General features: G+C 48.6%; 1 long non-coding RNA gene across 1 annotated transcript in view; it reads right to left on the bottom strand.

The window, feature by feature from the left end:
• Positions 1 to 2,852: 2,852 nt before the first annotated feature.
• The window catches only part of LOC105041805 (uncharacterized), a 28,221-nt gene continuing 6,586 nt past the window's right edge, over positions 2,853 to 24,487 (bottom strand). The window contains exons 2-6 of the long non-coding RNA XR_831424.3: positions 22,097 to 22,299; positions 21,771 to 22,006; positions 19,564 to 20,210; positions 3,813 to 4,518; positions 2,853 to 3,169 (exon numbers count right to left, since the gene is read on the bottom strand). This is a non-coding gene — a long non-coding RNA (uncharacterized lncRNA). The remainder of the gene's footprint in view (positions 3,170 to 3,812; positions 4,519 to 19,563; positions 20,211 to 21,770; positions 22,007 to 22,096; positions 22,300 to 24,487) is intronic.

Below are 24,487 nucleotides of genomic sequence, written 5' to 3'. Positions count from 1 at the left end.
GGAGCCACGAGGGCTATGACCGGCTCCGACTGGTCGGTCGCCGACGCCTCGACGGTTGGCGGAGCTGGGGTTGGTTTCTTTGCAGGGCGCGAAGGGCCGGCCCCCGACGCTGGCCTCTTCCTCGTGGCGAACTGTCGAATTTCGGCATCAGTCGGCCTCATTCTCGGTGGTGTCCCTGCAATACCGACAAGAGAGTTAATGGCTGGACCAAAAGCCGACCAAAAGATGGACAAAAAGAAAAGCCGGAGGATCGGGCGATACCTATTCGGGGGACCAGACTCAAGCCGGCGTCATAGAGAGCTTGTTCGGTAACAAGCTCCCTCTGCTTCGGTACCGACATGTCCTTCAGTCGGTGGAAGTCCTCCCGGTCGTCCGCATCCACCCGACTGTTGTCGTTGGCCTCTGTTCGGGGTGTACCCCAACGAGAAGGAAAGCCCCAAGAAGAAGAGGAGGAAACAAAGAAAAACTGGTTCTTCCATCCATGAATGGACGATGGAAGATCAGTTATGAAAGCGAGACCCTTTCGAGGGTTGAAGAGCCACCACCCTCGGCTTTAGGGTGGGGTCGGAGCACAAAGAAGGCCCGAAAGAGTGAAACGCGGGGGTTGGTCGGCAAGAGCTGACACAACAGCGCGAAAGAAATGATTAACCGAACAGAGTTCGGCGCCAATTGCGTCGGACAGAGTCCGTAGTAATCAAGCAGATTCCGGACGAACTCCGAAATCGAAAGTCGAAGACCTGCGCGAAGGTCTTCAACGTACAGCGCCAGATCGCCAGGCGGAGGGTTGTTGACCCGACCGCCGGCCCCTAGAGCGGAGAGCCGAAACTGCTCCGGGATGCGATAGTGCTCCCGAAGCTGATCGACGTTCGGCCCCGAAAGCGAGGAGACCTCATCTTCCGGAGCCGATCGGGAGTCGTCGGTCGGGTTCCCCGACCGAGCTCCCTGAGTCGGTTTCCTGGTCATTATGCAGGGACCGAAAGAGAAGAAAGAGAAGAAAGGAAGAAAGAAGGAAAAGGGGGGACCACGAACCGGATGGACCCTCCGCAGGCGAAGAAGAGCTCTGCCCGTGACGACTGAAAAATCGCCCGGACAGAGTTTCCCCAGCGAAATGTTGCAAATGTGGGTCAGGGTCCGGGAGGTCCTATATATATAGGGCCGACCGACGGTCGAGATCCTTCCGCGCCGACCGAAGACCTGCAGATGCGCGACGCGTGGCGCCCACCGGTTGGCGGAAGATTCGGCGCGCCCCGCCCCGGGACGGCCGCACCGCCCGCATTAAATGCCGGAGGGGGCGCCGGCCAACCACCTTGACACGCGGCACGTGGGGCGCGGCCCTGCATTCACGCACCCGCGCCGGTTCGCGTTCCCGATGGGACGCCTGACAGCGGCCCTCTCTTCCGCGATCGGCGCCGAATATCCGATCGACTGACGCCGTATCGTCCGGCGCCCGATCTTCTGACACCGACGTAACGACTGACGACGACAAGACGTGGCGTCTGACATCTGACGCCGACATGACCTCTGACATCGACTGGACGTCCGGATCGCTGGGCATTCATGAGGCGTCTGACATCGGATCATCCGACAGTACGGTCGGATCTACACGTGCGACAAATCCACTCCCAGTCGTCCGGGATTGCTGCCCGAATGGAAGCATCGTCCTGCTCACCACCCGACTTGGGAGTGGAGGGGGGCAACTGTTGGGGAAACCCGCCGACCGACTGCCGGAGGGCCCGACCGCCCGACCGACGGCCCGGAGGGCCCGACCGCCTGACCGACCGTCGGAGGGCCCGACCGCCTCCGACCGACGACTCCGACTGACCGATAGACCATCCGACAGTTGGTCGGGGCGACCGACTGACGGATGCCATCAGCGGTTAACTACCGACCAGTCTACGGCCCATCGCCGGCCGGGGGTATGTCGGGCGTAACCATCCCGACCGACTGAACCCGGAGGTCTGAGGCCCGACTTACATGATGCTCGCCGACCAATGGAGGGGCCCGACACCACTTATCTGGCTACCGACTTTGGGTCGGTCGGCTCCTCCAACCGCCGTACAGCCGCCAGACGTTGTCAGCTCTGACACGGACATGCGGCACAGTTACCTAGGGGCATTGTCCCGTCGAGAGCCGGGTCAACCCTGGTGATTAGACGGCTACACGGCGACGTGACGTTTTCACGGCGGCTCTGACGGCCCACAGTGAGTTGATAGTTCCTCACTTGTCCGCGCCATTAATGACGGCGCCATACCTAGCTCCACTATATATACCGGAGAAGGCAACAGTGCAAGGGATCGATCCGCCCGTCTCTCCCACATACGCAGGCTCGCTCCTCTCTCCCTCTCTCTTTCTCAGAGCTCTCTGTCTGCATTTCACTGTTGCCCGGTCACCTCTCTGACTTGACCGTCGGAGGGTCCCCACCGGAGCCGCCTCCGGTCAGTGCGGACTTCCTTTTGCAGGTGCACGCTCCCCGGCGATCGGACGACGAGGCGATTGGCCGCAACAGAATCCATATTTCAATCATTTATTAGATATTCCTCATATTTGGAGCATAACATATGCCAGACTTTGAAGGCTTAACACATTTTATTTGGTTCATCTCTTTACAAGTCTTTGGAATAAAAAGAATACTAAATCAATTTGTCTTTGGAAGCTCCATTCATATGCATTCCACGTGCAAAGTTCGACAATGGTTTTATTGGACCATGGCAAGTTTCAGCGGACCTCATTTGCTAAACAACTAGGCCAACATCAAGAAAGCATAGGAACCTCATCCATGCAGGAATTCAATGACCTTAAAAGGAAACTTGAAACATTGCTAGATCAAGAAGAAGTAATCTGGAAACAACATTCAAGAGTTCAGTAGCTTTGATGCGGTGATAGAGATACAAAATTTTTGTAACCTATGGGCAAGTGCATGAAGGAGGAAAAATACCATATTAAACATTAATCACCAAGGTGTTATCATTGACCAAACACAACAAAAGAGAGAGAGAGAAAGAGAGTTATCAGCTGATTGGAAGACTTTATATGATGAAACCTTGTCGATCTCGAAACCCCATTTTCAAATGATGAAATAAGAAACGTGCATGGTGCTTGGTCTAGCCAAGGAAAAAGCTGCAAAGGGTCGGACGGCTTCACGGCCTCTTTCTATCAGCACTTCCGGCCTCTGCGTAAAGAGGAGATGTGCGGATTCTTTAAATGAATTTATAATAGTGAAATAATTACAGTCAAGTTAAACTTCTCATTTATCTCTCTCATTCCAAAGAAACAAGAGAATCTCACAGTGAGAGATTATAAGCCGATCAGTCTTCTAAATCGGGTGATGAAAATATTCACAAAGGCGTCAAGTATCAGGTTGTCAAAATTTATGGATAAGCTTGTTTCTCAAACATAAATAGTATTCATCAAGGGAAGAAAAATATGCGATAGTTATATAGTGGCAATGGAGATACTCTCACAATGTGAAAGGCTGAAGAAGAAAGGGGCTGATCTATAAGATAGATTATGAAAAGGCATTCAATAACGTTGACTGGGGATTCCTTCTTTCACCGCTAAAAGTGAGAAATTTTGGATCAAGATGGATCTCTTGGATCAGCGACATACTTGAGGCTAGCAAAATCGCAATTCTAGATTGGACTAGATCAGAAAACAAGTAGTTGGTTCACAAGCTTAATGGGCTGCAACAGGGGAAGTTTGCCACTCTTATATGAAATATTCACTTCATCATAAGAGGCCAAAGGAGAGAGGCCAGAAATTTTTTGAAAAAAAGTCACAAAGAAGTTAGTAGGTTGGAAAGGAAGGCTACTGACCATGGCTGGAAGATTGTCGCTTGTAAATGCTGTCCCAGGTGCCATTCCCACCTTTTGGATATCTTCTATGATGCTCCTACACAAAGTCATTTGATCGATTGAAAGGAAACAAAGGGATTTGCTTTGAAGGGGAAGCAACACATGCAAAAGAGATCATTGTTTAGTTGGACAAAAATCTGCGAACCAAAACAAATAGGAAGCATGGGTGTTAGTGATCTAAAATTATTTAATGGATGCTTGCTTATGAAACGGTGGTAGAGACTCTTAATGGAACCTTAGACCATAATGGAACTTGATCTTTGAGTCATACCATTCAAATACAACGCCAGGTCAACAACCCCAACAGCTTTTGAGAAAAGCCTCCCCAACCTGAAAGAGCATTATCTCAATTCAGAAATGGTTCTTTAATGGGATAAATTTGAAGGTTAAAAAAGAAAATTTAATAGCTTTTTGGCATGATAGATGGCTAACAGAGAAGCCTCTTTCCAGCTGTTTTTGCCATTGCAGCAAAATCCAATGCATCAATTGCAAAAATTTTCAGACTATCATAGATACAACTATCATGCCCCGAACTTAGCATCTGGATCGGATACGTGATGGCCGTACACTCCCTAGGACAAACCGTAAATAACATGCAATGCCTGTAAAATCACTCCATTACTTAAACTCCAAATCAGATCCATCTGAAACTATATATCCTGCAACTCTTAAAAAGGAAAGAAGGAGATCGTGAGTTTTACAGTCTAATAAGAATTTTCCACACTCACACCAACTTAAATATGAAACATCTTCTAATAAATATAAATAATTGATAGAAAAATAACAAGATTCATGCATCATCAATATGATAATTGAATAATATTATCAAAATTCTGTTCCACATGTCACATGTTACTAATCGGCAATTCTATTCAGTATCTTTTAGAAAAATTATTTATCATAATTTGGTTAACACAGTTCTAATCTAAACAATATTATTATGTCAGCACTGGACTAGATCCGCTCATGCTCCAGTCTGTGGTAAGCCATCACGTTTGCGCTCGTGACCGACAACTGTATCTCTACCCGTGGCTAACATCACAATACCATGTTTCACACGTGCCGACTAATACAGATATCCTTTAATTAAATATAGTTCGTTATTTTGATTTGATTTCGGTATTGCACTAGTCACAACCATACTCCAACCTGCGGCAGGCCAAATATCTCAGCTCCGGCTGATACATCATGTTTCACATATAGCCAACTATCCATATGCTCTCTTTTTTCATGCTTTATATTTCTCTTTCTAGTATTAGACTAATTGTAACCATGCTCCAGTACGTGGTTGGCCAAACACAATGCTATGCCCCAACTCAAGACTGACCCAGCATACACACCGCATATCTTACATGGCCAAATAGTCTAAACACCACCAATGCCCCATCCATATTATTAAAGTCATCATTTAATTTTCGACATTTGATTAGTCATAGTCATACTCCAATCTATAGCAGGTCAAACCGCATCTCAATCTGACACTGATCCAGCATATACACCATATTTTTTATAACATAAATACCACCCACCCCACACTACTACAGATAGGGCCTATTGTGGTGCATCTAATTTGCCATAATAGGATGAAAAATTGCCACAATAGATTTATTGTAGCATTCAGAATGGCACCAAATGAGCTCGCACCACAATTAGTATTTATGGTAAAAGTATAGACCTATTGTGGCACGTGCCATTCGTCAAAATAGGTAGGCTATAGTGCACATGTCATTCGCCAAAATAGCTAAGCTATTGTGGCGCTTATGCTTTGTCAGAAAAGGATATTTTGGTGTGCTTGCTTCGTCAATATAAAGTTAAATAATGGTGAATTCTTCACCTACTTTGACATATTTAATTTGCCATAAAAAAGCTATTTTGACGAATAAGACTCACCAAAATAACTTATTTCGATGAATTTGAGGTGCCACAATAAATGTTTCTTTTTTTTTAATTCCTGCATAATTCATAACTCCTCATAGCGTAACTATCAAAATAAACTACCAAATGCATCTATTTCATTGAATAATTCATTTTATTCCAAAAACTACTAGGCGTCTATTATTAATGCAAATTATCAAAAGTAATTTTCTTCCAAAAACTACTAAGCATCCATTGTTAATACAAGTATCAGATACAAATTTTTTTCCAAAAACTGTCAAACACAAGTTACCAAAAGTAAGCAAACTAACTAATAAATCCAAAAATTCTTTACGGTGTGTTGTCCAAAAACTAGTCAAATCTACATACGATCATGCAGCAAGAAAAGAATCGATCATGCTTGCAATCAATAAAAAATAAACATAAAATAGATGAATTACCCAACAAGTTCAATGTATATTTTATGTAAAGGGACATACGAAGTAAACAGAGTCAATGGTGGCACTAGAAATTTGGCTCAAGCTTGGGGTCTCATATTTGAAAAAAAGATGTCGTATATGTATACGCTCTACCAGAAACACGAATGCAAAGTTGGAAGTGTTATCATTCTAGCAAAGATTAAACAAAATTAAATTTCAAACAATCTTCATGAAAGTGGCAAAAGAAAACAAATCAAAAAATCACTTGACACCCAATGTCATTCACTGGTTCAAAAACAACAAAAAAAAAATTATAACTCAATATATTGTTTTACAAGTACCTTCCCAATTACAAAATATAAATTTAATAGCTCTTATCTTACCATTTTGACATTTCATAGCTCTTACCTTACCATTCTGACGAGCCGAAAATAATTTTAACATAACAATTGCACTAGTATACATACTCTTTTCTCCTTTCTCAAACATATTTGATAGACTATATTAACGCATTATCCATAGCCAAAATTTTGCATCAATCATGAATTTATATATCAAGTGATAACAATAAGAATCTCTTACTTAACTAGTTAATTGGACAAGCTATGCTCAGTACTACTAATAATGCAAACAATGAGCTTGCTTCCAAGGACACAAACTATGAGTCTATCATTAGCAGTGAGCCAATAACCAAAATTAAAATCATAAACAATAATGTGCCACCAGCACTTAATGATCCAAGCAATCAACTGATAAGCAAAATTGAAATCATAAATAGTAAGATGCTACCAACACTTAAGCATCTAAGCAATAAGCTGATAAGCAAAATTGAATATCCAAGCAAAATTGATATCATAAACACTGTGGAGCCAGCACCATCTAAGAATCTAAGCATTGAACTAATAAGCAAAACTGAAATCATAAACTCTAAAGAGCCAGCACTACCTAAAGATCCAAGCAATGATCTTATAAGGGAAGAGGTCTGATTATCCCTCATGATCCATGCAAGTAATGATTTCTGTTACTCATTCTAATTGCTTTTCCTTATATTGATTGTGCAATTTGTGCATTCATGCTTGTTATGTAACTGAATAGGTTAGAACATACATACTTATTTGAAGAGTTCTAACTTCTGATATAAATGATTTTTCACATCTTATTTTGCAGCTTTTGGACAATGCAAATATGATGCTTGATGAGACAAAGTAATGCAAAAAGACCTTACATGAAGATGGTTGTCTGGATGCTAGCTTATGTATTATGAAAATATCAACAAATTATTAAGGAAAGTTTTTTCTTAACAATGAAAATAAAATTATTTTGCTTTTATAAGCCTATGCTCAGTGGGATGTAATTCTGTTTGCCTTTAACAGTATTTCACCTACTAACTTCATTACTTCAACAAATGCATTGACATAAAGTAGAAACAAATACTTTGACCTAAGAAACTTAAATTTCTCACTAAATTAAGATTTTTGTTTTCAAACACAACTGAGAGAAACAGATTATATTATGAAGACAAATATAACAAAGATAGAAAAAAGGCAAAGCATGTCAATTACAAAGAGAAACATATCATATTATGAATAAAAAATCTAATTTTCATGGGTTGCCAATTCAAAGATAGAGAAAAGCAAAGCATTTTTAGCATGTCAACTATGAAAGAATTTGTGATATCAAAATATGGGAACTTTTCCTTACAAACTCCCTAATCAATATGTTGGGGGATACCCACCGACCGACCGACCGACTATCGGAGGGCCCGACCGGCTGGCGGCCCGACCGACCGACCGACTATCGGAGGGCCCGACCGGCTGGCGGCCCGACCGACCGACCGACTATCGGAGGGTCAGACCGGCTGGCGGCCCGACCGACTAACCAACGGCCTAACGGACGACTCTGACTGGCCGATCGTAGGTCGGGCGACAGGCCGACGGACGCCATCAGCGGCTAACTGCGGCCATTCCACGGTCCATTCCCGACCGACTAAACCCAGAGGTCCGGTAGCCGACCCACATGAAGCTCGCCGACCGACGGAGGAGTCCGACGCCACTCTGCTGGCCACCGACCTTGGGTCGGCCGACTCCACCAACCACCGTACGGCCGCCAGACGTTGTCAGCTCTGACACGGACATGCGGCACAGTTACCTAGGGGCATTGTCCCGCCGAGAGCCGGGTCAACCCTGGTGATTAGACGGCTACACGGCGACATGACATTTTCACGGCGGCTCTGACAGTCTACAGTGAGTTGACAGTTCCTCGCTTGTCCGCGCCATTAATGACGGCGCCATACCTAGCTCCACTATATATACCGGGGAAGGCAACAGTGGAAGGGTCGATCCGCCCGTCTCTCCCACATACGCAGGCTCGCTCCTCTCTCTCTCTCCCTCTCTCTCTCTTTCTCAGAGCTCTCTGTCTGCATTTCACTGCTGCCCAGTCACCTCTCTGACTTGACCGTCGGAGGGTCCCCGCCGGAGCCGCCTCCGGTCAGTGCGGACTTCCTTTTGCAGGTGCACGCTTCCCGGCGATCGGGCGACGAGGCGATTGGCCGCAACAGATTGGCGCGCCAGGAAGGGGAAACAGCATGACAAAGACAAGAGCTCAACGATCGAGAATCACTGGATCGGCAAGGCGCTCTTCCCGCCGGGAAGAAGCCTCCCCGCCCCCACCGGCGGCGGAGCCTAGCTCTCCGCGCCCTGCAGTGACTACGGAGGCCCAGATTGCGGCCATCGTACGGCAGATGACCGTACTGACCGATGCAATCAAAAGCCTCCAGCAACAACCGACGGCCCGACCTATGCATTCCAGGAGCAGCCGCCGACGGCCGCGCCGACCCCTGTCGCCTCCATGCGAGCGCTCTCAACAGCGCTCCCACGGAGAGGAGGAGGGGCGACCACGGCGCGACGACCGACGGTCTCAGCGGCCCTCTCCTTCCCCGTTGGAACGGGCGAGGAAGGAAAAGCGGCCGCGCACACCGTCGGCCTCTCTTTCAGAATCCTCCGGAGGCTCCACCCCCGGGGTCTCCCAGCATCGACGAGCGGACGACTACGAGCGACGGTTCGAGGAGATCGACCGCCGACTCGCCCAACTGCAGATGGACGGCCTGAAGTCTTCGAACGACGTCGACTTCCAGACCGCCCAGCCTCTCTCTCGACTGGTCCTCGATGAGCCGATTCCCAGTCGGTTCAAAATACCGAACGTGGAGCCATACGACGGCTCCACCGACCCAGTCGACCACCTCGAGAGCTATAAAGCTCTCATGACGATTCAAGGGGCAACCGACGCTCTTTTTTGCATCGGCTTCCCCGCCACACTTCGCAAGGCTGCCAGGGCTTGGTACTCCGGTTTTCGATCGGGCAGTATCCATTCCTTCGCGCAGCTCGAGCACTCGTTCGTGGCCCATTTCAGCACCAGCCGAAAGCCGCCGCGAACGTCGGATAGCCTTTTCTCCCTCAAGCAGGGGGAAAACGAGACGCTCCGACACTTCGTGGCGCGATTCAACGCGGCCACGCTCGAGGTCCGGGACCTCAACGAAGACATGGCGGTTTCAGCCATGAAGCGGGGCCTGAGGTCGTCCCGGTTTACTTATTCTCTGGACAAGACCCTCCGCCGAACATACGCCGAGCTACTGGAGCGCGCATACAAGTATATGCGCGCGGACGAAGGAGCGTCCGACCGACGATTGGTCGAGCCCAGGGGTCCGAAGGAAAAGCAAAGAAAGGGTCGGGAGCCCGCCGAACCAAGCAGGCCCCCGGCCAATAGTCGGCTTTCTCCACCCCGACAGATCCAAAAATCACCCCGCCGACAGACTCCGAGGTCGGTGCGTCCCAGGTATGACTCCTACACTCCTCTCTCCGCTCCCCGTGCGCAGATCTTGATGGAGATCGAAGGGGAAGAATACCTGCGACGGCCTCCGCCTCTGAAGGCAAAGGGCCTCGACCATCGGAAGTACTGCCGGTTCCATCGGAGCCACGGCCACGACACCGAGCGATGCATCCAGTTGAAGGATGAGATCGAAAATCTCATCCGCCGGGAGTATCTCGGCAAATTTTGAAAGGGTCCGCCGACCCGACCGACTGCCGATCGACGCCCCCAGCCGACTGAAGAGGCGCCGACTAACCAGCCGACGGCTGGAGTCATCAACATGATCTCCAAGCGGCTGGGATCGGGGACGTCTACAGGGGGGGAGCCGATGAAAAAGTCGCGCCCGGACGACGTGATTACCTTCTCAGAAGACGACGTTCGGGCATCCAGACTCCCCACGACGACGCTGTTGTTGTGTCGGCGACAATAGCCAATTATGATGTAAAACGAATTTTTGTTGATAATGGAAGTTCGACAAATGTTTTGTTTTACTCGACCTTCTCCCGAATGCGACTACCGACTGATCGACTTAGTAGGGTCTCCGCGCCCTTGATCGGCTTTGCCGGAGACACCGTCACGACAGAAGGAGAAATCACCTTGCCCGTGACGGTCGGTACCGAACCACGGCAAAGAACGGTCTCCCTCATTTTCGCGGTCGTCCAAGTTCCTTCGGCCTACAACGCCATACTCGGGCGACCCGGATTGAACGCCCTCAGGGCGATCGTCTCGACGTACCATCTCCTTGTTCGATTCCCGACCAAAAATGGAGTCGGGGAGATGCACGGAGATCAACAGCTCGCCCGACGATGCTTCCAAATCTCCGTCCAAAGCGACGAGACAAAGGATCCCCTGACAATCGACAAACTGGATCAACGGGAGGAGGAAGAGCGAGGTTCGCCGACCGAGCAGCTCGAGGCGATCCCGGTAGGAGAAAATCCCGACAGAAAAGTTTGGGTCGGGTCTCAATTGCCCGACACCGAACGCCACCGACTGGCGGAGCTGCTGACGGCCAACGCCGACATATTCGCATGGTCGGCAGCAGATATGTCGGGCATCCCTCCAGAAACAATTACTCACTGACTCAACATCGACCCGACAATGAAGCCGGTGAGGCAGAAGAAAAGGTCCTTCGCCCCAGAAAGGCAGAAGGCCATTGACGAAGAAGTGGACAAGCTGCTCGAAGCAGGCTTCATTCGGGAATCCACGTATCCCGATTGGCTCGCCAATGTCGTCATGGTCAAGAAAGCCAACGGGAAATGGAGGATCTGCATCGACTATACCGACCTCAACCGAGCATGCCCGAAGGATAGCTTTCCACTCCCGAAGATCGACCAGCTGGTGGATGCAACGTCCGGATTTCGACTGCTCAGCTTCATGGACGCCTTCGCCGGGTACAATCAGATCCGGATGGCGCCTGAAGACGAGGAGCACACCGCGTTCGTGACCCCCAAGGGCCTCTACTGTTATCAGGTGATGCCCTTTGGATTGAAGAATGCCGACGCCACCTACCAGCGACTCGTCAATAAGGTCTTCAAAGACCAGATCGGGCGTAACATGGAGGTATACGTGGACGACATGCTGGTAAAGAGCACGCAGATCCCGGACCATGTTCAGGATCTCGAGGAGACCTTCCGCACCCTTCGACGACACCGAATGAAGCTCAACCCGACCAAATGCGCCTTCGGGGTGACCTCGGGGAAGTTCCTCGGGTTCCTCATTTCTCAGAGAGGGATCGAGGCCAACCCTGAGAAGATAGAGGCGATCCTCGACATGCGTCATCCGAGCACCAAGAAGGAGGTCCAACAGCTGAACGGAAGAATCGTCGCTCTTAGCCGATTCATTTCCCGATCAGCTGAAAGGTGCCTCCCGTTCTTCAAGACCCTGCGCCAGGCGAATGGTTTCTCTTGGTCGGATGAGTGCGAACAGGCCTTTGAAGACCTGAAAAGGTATCTGGCTTCCCCGCCGCTGCTCGTAAAGCCGCAGGTCGGGGAGACCTTGTATCTCTACTTGGCCACATCTTCTGAGGCGATCAGTTTGGTGCTCGTTCGGGAAAATGAGTGCCGAACCCATCAGCCCATCTACTACCCCAGCAAAGTGCTCCACGGCGCCGAAGCCAGATACTCGGAGACGGAAAAGATGATTTTCGCCCTGACCGTCTCCGCGCAACGGCTCCGACCATACTTCCAGGCCCACGCCATCGTGGTACTCACCAACCAGCCCCTGAGGGCCGTACTGCGCCGACCCGACACATCCGGACGACTCGCTAAGTGGGCGATGAAGCTTAGCGAGTTCGACATTCAGTACCGACCGAGGCCTGCCTTGAAGGCTCAGGTCTTGGCCGACTTCATCGCTGAATGCCCGACGACCGACCGAAAGTCGGGAGCTGAAGGCCCGGGACGAGATTCGGTCTCTGAGCCAGACCCGATCTCCACCTGGGTACTTCATATCGACGGAGCCTCCAACGCTCAGGGAAGCGGGGCCGGGCTCCTGCTCACGAATTCGGATGGGGTAGTCACCGAATAAGCCCTCCGGTTCGACTTCAAGGCCTCCAACAATCAAGCCGAATACGAGGCACTCCTCGCGAGCTTGAGGATGGCGAAGGAACTGGGCGTCGACAGCCTCCGGGCATTCTCCGACTCTCAGCTGATCGTGGGGCAGGTCAAGGGCGACTTCGAGGCGCGAGATCCGACCATGATCAAGTATCTTCAGAAGGTAAAGGATCTCGTGGCCCGCCTCGAGCATTTCGAGATCTCCCACATCCCCAGGACGGAGAACGCCCGTGCCGACGCTCTCTCCAGATTGGCAACGTCGGCCTATGATTCTTTGGGTCGGACGTTTGTCGAAAACCTCCAACAGCCGAGCATCGATCGGGTCGAAGAAGTACAGCAGCTAACGTCTGAACCAAGTTGGATGGACCCGATCGTCCGGTACCTGTCCGACGGGACCAGTCCCGAAGATCCCGCGGAGGCCAAGCGACTCCGATGGTCGGCGTCGCAATATGTGATCATGGACGGCCGACTCTACAAGAGGTCGTTCTCCCTCCCTCTGCTCAGGTGCTTGGGACCGACCGACGCCGACTACGCCCTCCGAGAGGTTCACGAAGGAATTTGTGGGAATCACTTGGGGGGCAAGTCCTTAGCCTTCAAGGTCTTGCGACAGGGCTACTACTGGCCGACCATGAGGAGGGATGCGGCAGAATTGGTCCGAAGGTGCGAGCCATGCCAGAAGTATGCCAATATTCAGCGCCAACCGGCCAGCCAAATCGCTCCCATTGTCGCTCCGTGGCCCTTCGCTCAGTGGGGAGTCGATATTCTCGGCCCCTTCCCATCGGCGTCGGGCCAAAGAAAGTTCATCGTTGTCGCCATCGACTACTTCACGAAGTGGGTCGAGGCCGAGCCCTTGGCGCAGATCACCGAGCGGAAGATGGAGGACTTCGTCCAAAAGTCCATCATCTTCAGGTTCGGATTGCCGCACACCATCATCACCGACAACGGACGGCAATTCGACAACCAAGACTTCAAGGACTTCTGCGCCAGGTTCCACATCCGTCATCGACTAACTTCAGTCGGGCACCCACAATCCAATGGCGAGGTTGAGGTGACGAACCGAACCCTGCTCCATGGACTCAAGACCCGACTGAACGAAGCCAAAGGTCTCTGGGTCGACGAGCTGGGCTCCGTCCTGTGGGCTTACCGAACGACCCCCCGTGTCCCGACCGGGGAGTCGCCGTTCAGTTTGGCCTACGGGACAGAAGCTGTGATCCCGCTCGAGATTGGCCTGCCGTCTTCAAGGATCGAGCAGTACCACGAGCCGGACAACTCCGAAAGCCGGAGGGCCGACCTAGACCTTCTCCCCGAACTGCGAAATGAGGCTCAAATCCGAATGGCCTCATACCGACAGAGGGTCGCCCGGTACTACAACGCCAAGGTCAGACCAAAGCTCTTCAGGCCTGGCGACCTAGTCTTGAGGAAGGCGGAGGTGTCGAAGCCCTTGGACCAAGGGAAGTTGGCTCCCAACTGGGAAGGACCCTACAAGGTTGCTGACACCTTCGGGCCGAGAGCCTATCGGCTGGAAACCCTTGAGGGAAAAACCATTCCCCGGACTTGGAACGCCGACAACTTGAAGCTGTATTGTCAGTGAATTCTGTAATTCAATTGTCGGAATACATGTTCAGTTTGAAAAATTGGAGTTCTAACTCTTCCACTACCGATCGGCGCTCAGCCCCGACGCACCGACGCGGATCTGGCACCGACGACACATCGGCCCCTTACACGGACCGATGCATCTACAACGACGGGAGTCAATACTCCTTCGACGACTCGTCGGACCTTCACAAAGGGCCGACGGACTCTTATGAACGGGAGTTCATGCTCCCTCTACGGTCGAATTTTCGGGCAGAATCCGTCGGCCGACAGGCCGATCGGGCCCCGACCGAAGAAAGGCAAAAAGCCCACGCGACTATTGTCGCGACTTCCGACCGAGCTACGGCCGGTCGAGGGATGTTCGGCTTACCACCGTCTATCACACGACGCGACCTTTGTCGCATCTACGACTTGCCGACCGACCAACGGCCGGCTGAACGACATTCGGCTTACCACCGGACGTCGGAAAACATCGAACCCGACGCAGGGGTATGGGAACCCGACTTACTATCGTCTCCTCGACACTGCGCCGGACGACGACTTCGACTGTCGGAACCCGACCTAAAGTCGGGATACATTTTACTCTCGGGGCTGAACAAGTTGCTGAAGTCCTACCGACTTGTGCGAGTTAGTGACTTGACTAAGTCAGCGACTAACGTTCGACATTGCAGACATGTTGGCATTACAAACAAGGGGAGAAAGTAAAGGGAAGTTTCATTCAATACTTAAAGAAAATTTTATCTACAAAGATAAGGCCGAAGCCCAATTACAGGTCGAAGCAGAGCATAAGACAAAACAAAACCGACTAATCGTCGGAGTCAACGTCCTCAACAGGACGACGATGCGAGTTGGTCGGCGGTTCTGCTCCGACTTCATCCGTCGGGGCCGACCGATCTTCGGCAACTGGCTCTGCGACGTCTTCGGCTTCCGCCCTGTTGGAGAGACCGTCCGAAGCTGGTCCGGCCGCCTCCTCCGCAGCTGGGGCCTCCGACCCTGGCAGAACCACGCCGCTGAGGTCGAGTTCGGGGTACAAGCTCCGAACGGCTTCTCGGGCATCCTCGTACCCAACTTGGTATGAAAGGTAGCCGCTCTCCAAGAGCTCTTCGCGGTACTCCTCCGAGTCCCGGAAGACCTAGATCGCCCGACCCAAGGCCTCCTTTGCCGACTCTGCCTCGGCTTTGGCGACGTCTGCGTCGGCCTGCACGGCGAAAAGGCCTTCTTCGGCCTTGGCGAGGTTCCCGAGACTTGCTCGGAGTTGCTCGCGCTCGGCCTCCAGCTCTTTGCCGACACTGTCTCGCTCATGTCGGAGCCGACGGAGGGTTCGGGACTTCTTGGCAGCGTCATCCTTCGCCGACTTGAGCTCCGACTCCAGTGACGCCTTGGCCTCCTTGAGTCCGGAGACCTCCTCCGAGAATCGGGAGACCTCCCCCTCGAGTCGGTTCTCCCGGTCGACCGACTGTTGAAATTGGTCGACGAGGACGGCCTTCTCGGCTTTGAGGCCCGCGACCTTGTCTCTCCAGGCCGCGCGCATGTCCCCGAACTTCCGATATCCAGCTTCTAGCTCGGATATGTTGAAGACCAGCTGCACCAAAAAGAAGAACCGACTGTTAGTAAGCCGAGCTTGCAAGGCTACGATTAAAAACAGAAGGAAAGGGACTTTACCCGAATCAGCATCGGATAGAAGGACGACAGCATGTCGGAGACACGCTGGTTCTTCATCGCTCCGATGTCGGCAGGAAGGAGCAGTCCTTGGCATAGTCTCCTGGCCAAGTCGTGGTTGGCCAGGCCCGACGCACCCTCGGGAAGCGGAAAATCGGCCGACCCGCCCGCCGACCGACCTTCGTCACCCGACGCCATTGGGGCCTTACCTCGGCTAGCCGTCCAGGCCCTGACGTCGGAGATCGACGGCAAGCTCGAACCCGACCGAGTCTCGACGGACGGCGCGGCGGTGGCATGCGTCGGCTGCTCAGGTTCGCGGAACTCCTCCCGAACCTCCGAAATCTGTCGGTCGGTCGGCGTGCCCCCGACAGGATTAGCCGCTCGATGGTCGGGCGAAGTGGCTCCACCGACTGACGGTCCCTCGGGCGGGACGTCTTCAAGCACTGTCGGCGCCGACAGTGCGATCACCGGCTCCGCCTCCGACCCGGCTGGTTCGCTCGGCGGAACCACGCGGGGCCTCTTGGGAGGCTGCGACGGCCCGGCACCGGCTGCCGGCCTCTTCTTTACGGCATGATGACGTATGTCGGCTGCCGACAGTCGCGTCCTCGGCGGCATATCTGAAAAGGACGACTAAAGGTCAGAGTTAAAGAGGAAGGCAGTGAAGAAAATGAAGATGTCGGGAGAATGCAAACCGACCTAAACGGGGGACCGGGCTAAGGCCGGCGTCGTACAAGGCCTGCTCGGTGACGAGCTCGCTCTGCTTCGGCACCGAGATGTCCTTTAGCCGATGGAAGTCCTCCCGATCGTCGGCCTCCACCCGACTGTTCTCGTTCGGATCGGTACGGGGATTCCCCCAACGGGCGGGAAACCCCCATGGAGCCGAGGACGACACAAAGAAGAACTGGTTCTTCCATCCGTGAATGGATGTCGGAAGACCAGTAATAAAAGAGAGCCCTTTCCGAGGAATGAAGTACCACCACCCTCGGGCTTTGGGGTGGGGTCGGAGGACAAAGAAAACTCGGAAGAGAGAGATCCGAGGTTCGGTCGGCAAAAGCCGACACAAGAGGGCAAAGCTGACTATCAGCCGAACCGAGTTCGGCGCAAGTTGTGCCGGGCACAGCCCGTAATAGTCCAGAATGTTCCGGACGAACTCCGGAACCGGGAATCTAAGGCCGGCCCGGAGATCCTCCAGATAGAACGCCACCTGGCCCTCGGGCGGGCTATTGACCCGACCATCGACGCCAGGGGCGAACAGCCGAAACTGCTCCGGGATGCAGTACTGCTCCCGGAGCCGATCGACGTTCGGCCCCGAAAGTGAAGAAGCCTCCACCTCCGGGGACGACCGAGTGTCCTCGGTCGGTTCACCCGACCGACTACCTCGTGGGGACGTCCTGGCCATGAGTTCAAGGAAATGGCGAGGAGAGGAGAAAGAAGGAGGAAAGTTACTCTAGCCCTTGGAAGGGAAAAATCGCCAATGGGGGGCGGAGCGGAGAAGTACCTGGAGCGGAGGCTCAAGCGGCAGAGTCTCGACGGTAAAAATGAGAACGGTAAAAATCGTGTGGGGGGGTGACTTTGTATATATAGTGCCCCCCCAACGGTCGAGATGCAGGCACGACCGACGAAGGCTCCCCAGATTTCGCCGCGTGGCATCATCAGGGCCGCTCGACGGTCCGACGGTTCGACACACCACCCTTCAGATCGTGCCACGTCACCTCCATCCGCTCCGCCGAACGCAGACCAATGGCCGCACGCCACGTGGCGCGACGGGACGCGACGTTTGGTGTTCCCGAAGCGGCGGCGGGAATGACGGTTCCACTTCTCGATGGGACATGACATCTGGCGCCGGTTTTATCGCTGACACCGGCGGGACATCCGACACGACGGAGCGTCCGGCGCCGACTTGACAATTGATGCTGATAGGACTAGACGTCTGACGCCGACTAGGCGACGGACGCCAGCAAGCCTCTCGACATTTACAAGGCGCCGGACACCGTATCAACCGGCGGTACGGTCGGATCCTCGCGTACGACAAATCCACTCCTAGTCGCTAGCTCACCACCCGACTTAGGAGTGGAGGGGGGCAACTGTTGGGGGATACCCACCGACCGACCGACCGACTATCGGAGGGCCCGACCGGCTGGCGGCCCGACCGACCGACCGACTATTGGAGGGCCCGACCGGCTGGCGGCCCGACCGACCGACCGACTATCGGAGGGCCCGACCGGCTGGCGGTCCGACCGACCGACCGACTATCGGAGGGCCCGACCGGCTGGCAGCCCGACCGACTAACCAACGGCCTAACGGACGACTCTGACTGGCCGATCGTAGGTCGGGCGACAGGCCGACGGACGCCATCAGCGGCTAACTGCGGCCATTCCACGATCCATTCCCGACCGACTAAACCCAGAGGTCCGGTAGCCGACCCACATGAAGCTCGCCGACCGACGGAGGAGTCCGACGCCACTCTGCTGGCCACCGACCTTGGGTCGGCCGACTCCTCCAATCGCCATACAGCCGCCAGATGTTGTCAGCTCTGACACGGACATGCGGCACAGTTACCTAGGGGCATTGTCCCGCCGAGAGCCGGGTCAACCCTGGTGATTAGACGGCTACACGGCGACATGACATTTTCACGGCGGCTCTGACAGTCTACAGTGAGTTGACAGTTCCTCACTTGTCCGCGCCATTAATGACGGCGCCATACCTAGCTCCACTATATAAACCGGGGAAGGCAACAGTGCAAGGGATCGATCGATCCGTCCGTCTCTCCCACATACGCAGGCTCGCTCCTCTCTCTCTCTCCCTCTCTCTCTTTCTCAGAGCTCTCTGTCTGCATTTCACTGTTGCCCAGTCACCTCTCTGACTTGACCGTCGGAGGGTCCCGTCGGAGCCGCCTCCGATCAGCGCGGACTTCCTTTTGCAGGTGCACGCTTCCCGGCGATCGGGCGACGAGGCGATTGGCCGCAACACAATAGATAATTAAAATGCACATAAAAGCAAAATAGGACTGGTTAGGTAGTACATATAGTCCATATCAAATTAAGGCAATATAGGGCTGGTTAACTACTAACTCTTGGTTGTGAAGGTAGCTAGCTATCCGGCATGTAAGGCTACTGACTTTCTGGCATGTAGGGTTGCTAACTATCCGATATGTAGGGTTGCTGACTGTCAGAACATAGGGCTATTGACTGTCTGTCCTATAAGGTTGTTGGCTATCCGACATATAAAGTTGTTGGCTGTTAATCTGGTTCACAAATTGTATCTCACAATTATCATCCAATCGAGTGGATGTCGAAGGACCTGCCTCTACACTCTGACCCGAGAACCATGCCATGAAAGCCTCAAATAGGTTCATGTGGCTTTCCAAGTCGTTTTGATTGTTCTATAGTTGCTTTTACAATGTGACCACCTATTTTTGTATCATATTCCACTGACCAATTGGAACACGAACTATGCATTATGTCTCGACCTTTGAAGATTTGTAATAGGCTCCATGTCTAAGAAAATGTATAGGTCATACTTTTAATACATGTGCATATTCCTCATCTGGGTGGCTCTTGATCCGGGGGGGGGGTGGGTGACTCTAAGTCGGCTAATTGCATCTGTATTCATGTAAGAATTAATTAAGTAATATCAGTAAATAGATCTCTAATTTTAGTTGCTATGTACCATTTATATACGTGACAGTATAAGATAACTTGTGATTAATCAAACTAAAGGTAATAATTAATAAATTATAAGATTTATACTTACAATGACCTCTTGTGATGCATTGTCATGATACCCGGATGGTATTTTCATCGTGCCATGTGTATGTCTCCATACAACACTCGATGGGGCTATCTCTCCAGTTTCTCGATTCATCTGCATTCCAAAATATAAAAAGCTATATTATAGTCATACTTTGCTTTAGTTTAAAGTTTTCATGCTATAATTAATACTTGGAAGTTGCAAAGAGGTTTATGATTTTGCTACAGCTCCATATTAATACCAGCTCATACTCTATTTGTGAGAATGGTTTTGTCTCTGTTGTTTTTTCAGAACTTACTTTGACCGACTCATGAAACATGGCTTGCTTCATTCCTATATGTATTTCAAGTAAAACTAGATTGTTAGTCATCCTAGAAGGACTACACACATGCAGAGCATAATATCAAGTAAAATTATTTTATAACCTGCCACTCATCTTTTCTAAATTCTGCCACTAGTGCATGCCACTTAGCTATCGGCATGTCATTTGGTATGTGGGCCCATCTTTCTTCATCTGTTTCATATTATTTGTATATCGTCTTATAGATGAGACTTTTCCGATCCTTGTACTGCTTCCTCATCTTGGAATTGCAATACTGGTGAAACTTCTCCTATTTTCCTTTTGCAGCATCTCGTTTCAACCTGCCAACCTGCTCCAACAACTGAAACTTAGGACTCTCATTACTACATCTAAAATGCTTCTACAAGTATAAAAGAACAAAGCAATCAGTTTTATTTATAACTTCAAATCATGATACATTTCATAAAATAGGATCTTAAAACTTTAAATTCAGTAATATATAACCAATGTTTTACTAAGCAGATCATATTAAATTTTATCTAGATTGTTCTTCTACTTTTATTAGAACCAACCTTAAGGATCCTTAATCAGTTTTTCAGTCACTATGTGAAAAACTTTATAAATAAGCTATGAAAATAGCCTACTGATATACTAAACCATGCCATGAGAGATTAGACACCAAATATAATACATATTAATGAAAACTATTGAATATGATAAACTAAAATAAAAACATTAAAATGAAGCCTTCAGTATTCATGTGAACTAGAGAATGCCATGCCTTGGAACCATCTGTTAGAGATGATGTATTGCAAGAAATACAACAATAAGTCCAATCTTTTTTTTCTTTTACTTTGGAAGGTTCTTCTCTGTTTTAACTAATTACATAAAACTTGGGACTTTGGACTTCTGATTTTTACTAAAAAGTCTAAACTATGTGAGCTTTGAAATATTTATTGTCCTCCTCACCTTCCTAAGATTTCTATATGTATTTTTTTCAATGCTGACAGAGATTTATTACAAGAGATGAGAATTTTAAAAAGTCTAAATTGTGTGAGCATTGAAATACTTATCCCAGTCATTTTAAACTTCATAGGAGTTCAGTGAATATATTTTTTCTACTTGTGGATTACTTCTAAAAAGTCTAAACTATGAGAGCTTTCAAAAGTTTATCTAAGTCCTTTGTGCCTTCCTGAGAATTTTGTATGTATATTTTTGTGCCCTGCTGATGAAGATTTCTTATAAGAGAAGAGAATTCTAAAAAGTTTAAACTATGTAGCTTTAAAAATGTTTATCTAAGTAGAGATTTTTTACAAGAGAAAAAAAATTAAAAGTCTAAACTATGTGAACTTTGAAATATTTATCTAAGTACTTTATGTCTTTCAGGAAGTTTTGTGAGTGCATTTGGACAGACTCTGTCAAGTTTAAGTGGTATTCCAATAGCACAAAGATGGTCCCCCCCAAAGCAACAGCATTGAAAACTATCCCATAAAATCTTTTGTGTTTTTGCATGTTACCTCCATTAAATGACTAAAGGGGACATAATCATATGACCAAAAAATGTATAGGTGAAAACCCTCTGTGTTCTATGTCTGAACATGTGGCAAGCTTGCCATTTGCAATCTCATTGCTTTGCTAGGAGAGAAGCAAAGCCGTAGAGAATGCACACACTCCTTATAAAATATTAATCTGAGGATCCTAAATGATTAAATAGGTGCTGCCAAACAACTATACATGTGCTACTTCCTCATGAGCCTCCAATAAAGACTATTTCTTTAGTTTAACCATTTAGGTAGAAACTCCCATTTGATGCCAAATTCTAAGAACCAATTAAGTTGGTCTCTAAATGATTGCTCTACCTCAACAACAATGGAACTCACTGCCCTATTTTAATAAATTAGTCCTTTACCTGAATGTGTTCCCACATAAGACATTGGAGTCCTTTAGATGCATTTTCCCATTCACCAACTGGACATTTGATGATATCTCTAACCATCCATCCAATGAAATTACGTAAATCTGTTGAATGTTCTCCAACAGGTCACTAAATCCTCTGCTAGGTATTTGAACCACCAGCGGCTCAATACCACTCTTTGTCAAGGAAGAGATATTGTGTGCTTTGTACTGTTTTCTCTTTTTATTTTTCTGTCAAATAGTTATCAAAACATTGTTCATTATGAAATTAATGAACAAAGCATGCCACACAGAATGCATGATATGTGTCAATAATATTACCTGAGTTGTAGAGTCTGAACCTACAGCTACTGGATCAGTTGTTGGTAGCTATATATTAGTATATGTTCTTCGTAATTGTTAGAAGGATGGTTAGCAGCTGCTAGCATAGGATGCATTGAGTCTGGTACCCCTGGCTCATCATGTAAGTAAAGTGTTGGATGTGGTGCTTATTTTTTTTGTCCACTTCTGACCAGAAGACATCCCTACATTTAGATAGAAAATTTATTAAGATTAACATCAATATAGATTCAAAAGCCATCATTTAAATTCATACATAGCAAAAACTTCAAAATAAGACACCGAATTATAATAACAACAAGAAACTTAATAACCTTAAGGTATTATTATTTCTTATATTTATCATATATACTAAGATATTAGTCAGCTATATAGGTTCTTACAGTCACCAATCTTCAACCATCCTCAGATGTATCAATTTCAAGCTCACTTTTACTAGGTTCACCCACCACACCGACATTTAAATCTTCATTGTCATCAATGAAATCATCATCAGATGTTGATCGACCACTCAAACGACCTTCAATCTCCTAAGCAAATGAAATAGGAAGCTCCTCTGCCCCTATATCATCTCTATTTAATGGGATGATATTATCATCTAGATCAAGTAGCCTATCCATGTGTGCATACCCATCTCGATCTTCCTCTTGATATGGTTCATCATCATGTGATAGTAGTCCATCATTCGGTCATTATTCAATGCAGGGATGTTGAATACATCCCTAGGATGCGTTTTCATCACTATAATCCAATTACTATCACGAGGATCGAGAATATAAAAAATCTGTTCTGCTTGATTTCCTAATATAAACAGTGTTAGGAACTAGGGCTTGGCCCTACGTGCAACGAGATGTGAAGAATAGCAGGAGAAAGAAGGAAAGAATATCAAATGGTGCACACACATACACAAACATAAGGATTTACATAGTTCGGAGTCTCTTACTCCTACATCCATGGTCGTATAAAAAATTGTTACTATATAATCAGGGAGTTTACAAGAGTACAAAAGATAGAGAAGCAACTCTTTCACACACCCTCTCTTCTACACAGCACAGCCATCGGCTCTCATATATTTGATGCCCAATGATTATCTATTTATATCAGAGATTAGGGTTAACAACTGGTAGGGGTGTTTTCGGATTTGCCCTCCATTCTAATGAGATAGGGAAGGAGAATCAAAGCCATCAGTAGTGTGTACCTACGACTACCAATCATAGCGCACAAATAAGACTTGGGTCAAGGAGATGGATCAAACTCCACAATCCCAACAAATGGTTTATTGGTTTGTAGACATCTAGCCAAGTTAATATTTGTAATCCCATATCTATCAACTTTGTAACCAACACCAAGGCGCCTTACATCATACCATTCACACTTGAATAAATATATACAAGAAGTTCAATCCTATGTAGGATAATTCTCATATCTCTTCGATGAAGCCATAGTACTCTTTATTGGAAGAGTTATTATCTCTGATACAAGGAACACCAGAACTTTGTGTGCCCATAGTTTTATCTCGTGAAGAAGTATAGAACCAATATCCATTAACGTCGAAACATTGATATAACTTATAGGTGAAATTTGGACCAGCAACCAAGTAAAATAAATCATCTTCAACATTTGCTTAACGATGCAAATCGAGAACCTGAGAGCTAAATCAACTATCAGATATGTTTAAATGTTTACTTAAATCAAGAAATTATGCATATTTATATGCATATCATATTACCTTGTTTTGAAACCAATTTGAAAATTCCTCATTGTATCTCCTCAAGAAAGTATTATTGTTTCTCAATGGAATGCTTCTTTTGTATTCCCTACAAATGTAGTTACCAAAACTTAAGCATTTCATTATTATTCAAATGTGTATGAATCTAGAAGAGAAAATTTAAGATACTTACTCAATAAAAGTATTCATTGATTGAGTGTTTTTAAGGATGTACAATTGGACCACATGCCATTGTTCGTGTTTTAAGCTTCCATTTGTGAATGCTCCAAATGGCTTCCCTACAATGGAGAAGATTTCTGACATGTCAATAGGGACCTGTCCAGCATAAACGTCACCATATCGAGAAGGACAATTGAACTTAGTTTCAATGTTATCCAAATACCTAGAGCAAAATGTTAAACATTCATCAACTATATAAGCCTCTACAATTGAGCCCTTAGGATGTGCCTTATTTCATGCAAACAACTTCAATATCCTGAGATATCGTTCTATTAAGTACATCCATCTGTACTGCATGGCCCCGCAACTTTGGCCTCCTCTGCTAGGTGTACTATTAGGTGAACCATGATATCAAAGACCGATGAGGAAAAAATCATCTCCATTTTACAAAGCATCAAATTGTTTGATATTGTAATCGATCAAGG

This window comes from Elaeis guineensis, chromosome 3 (genome assembly GCF_000442705.2).
Source record: "Elaeis guineensis isolate ETL-2024a chromosome 3, EG11, whole genome shotgun sequence".
Lineage (NCBI taxonomy): Eukaryota > Viridiplantae > Streptophyta > Magnoliopsida > Arecales > Arecaceae > Elaeis > Elaeis guineensis.
This window is presented reverse-complemented; position numbering and strand designations above follow the sequence as displayed.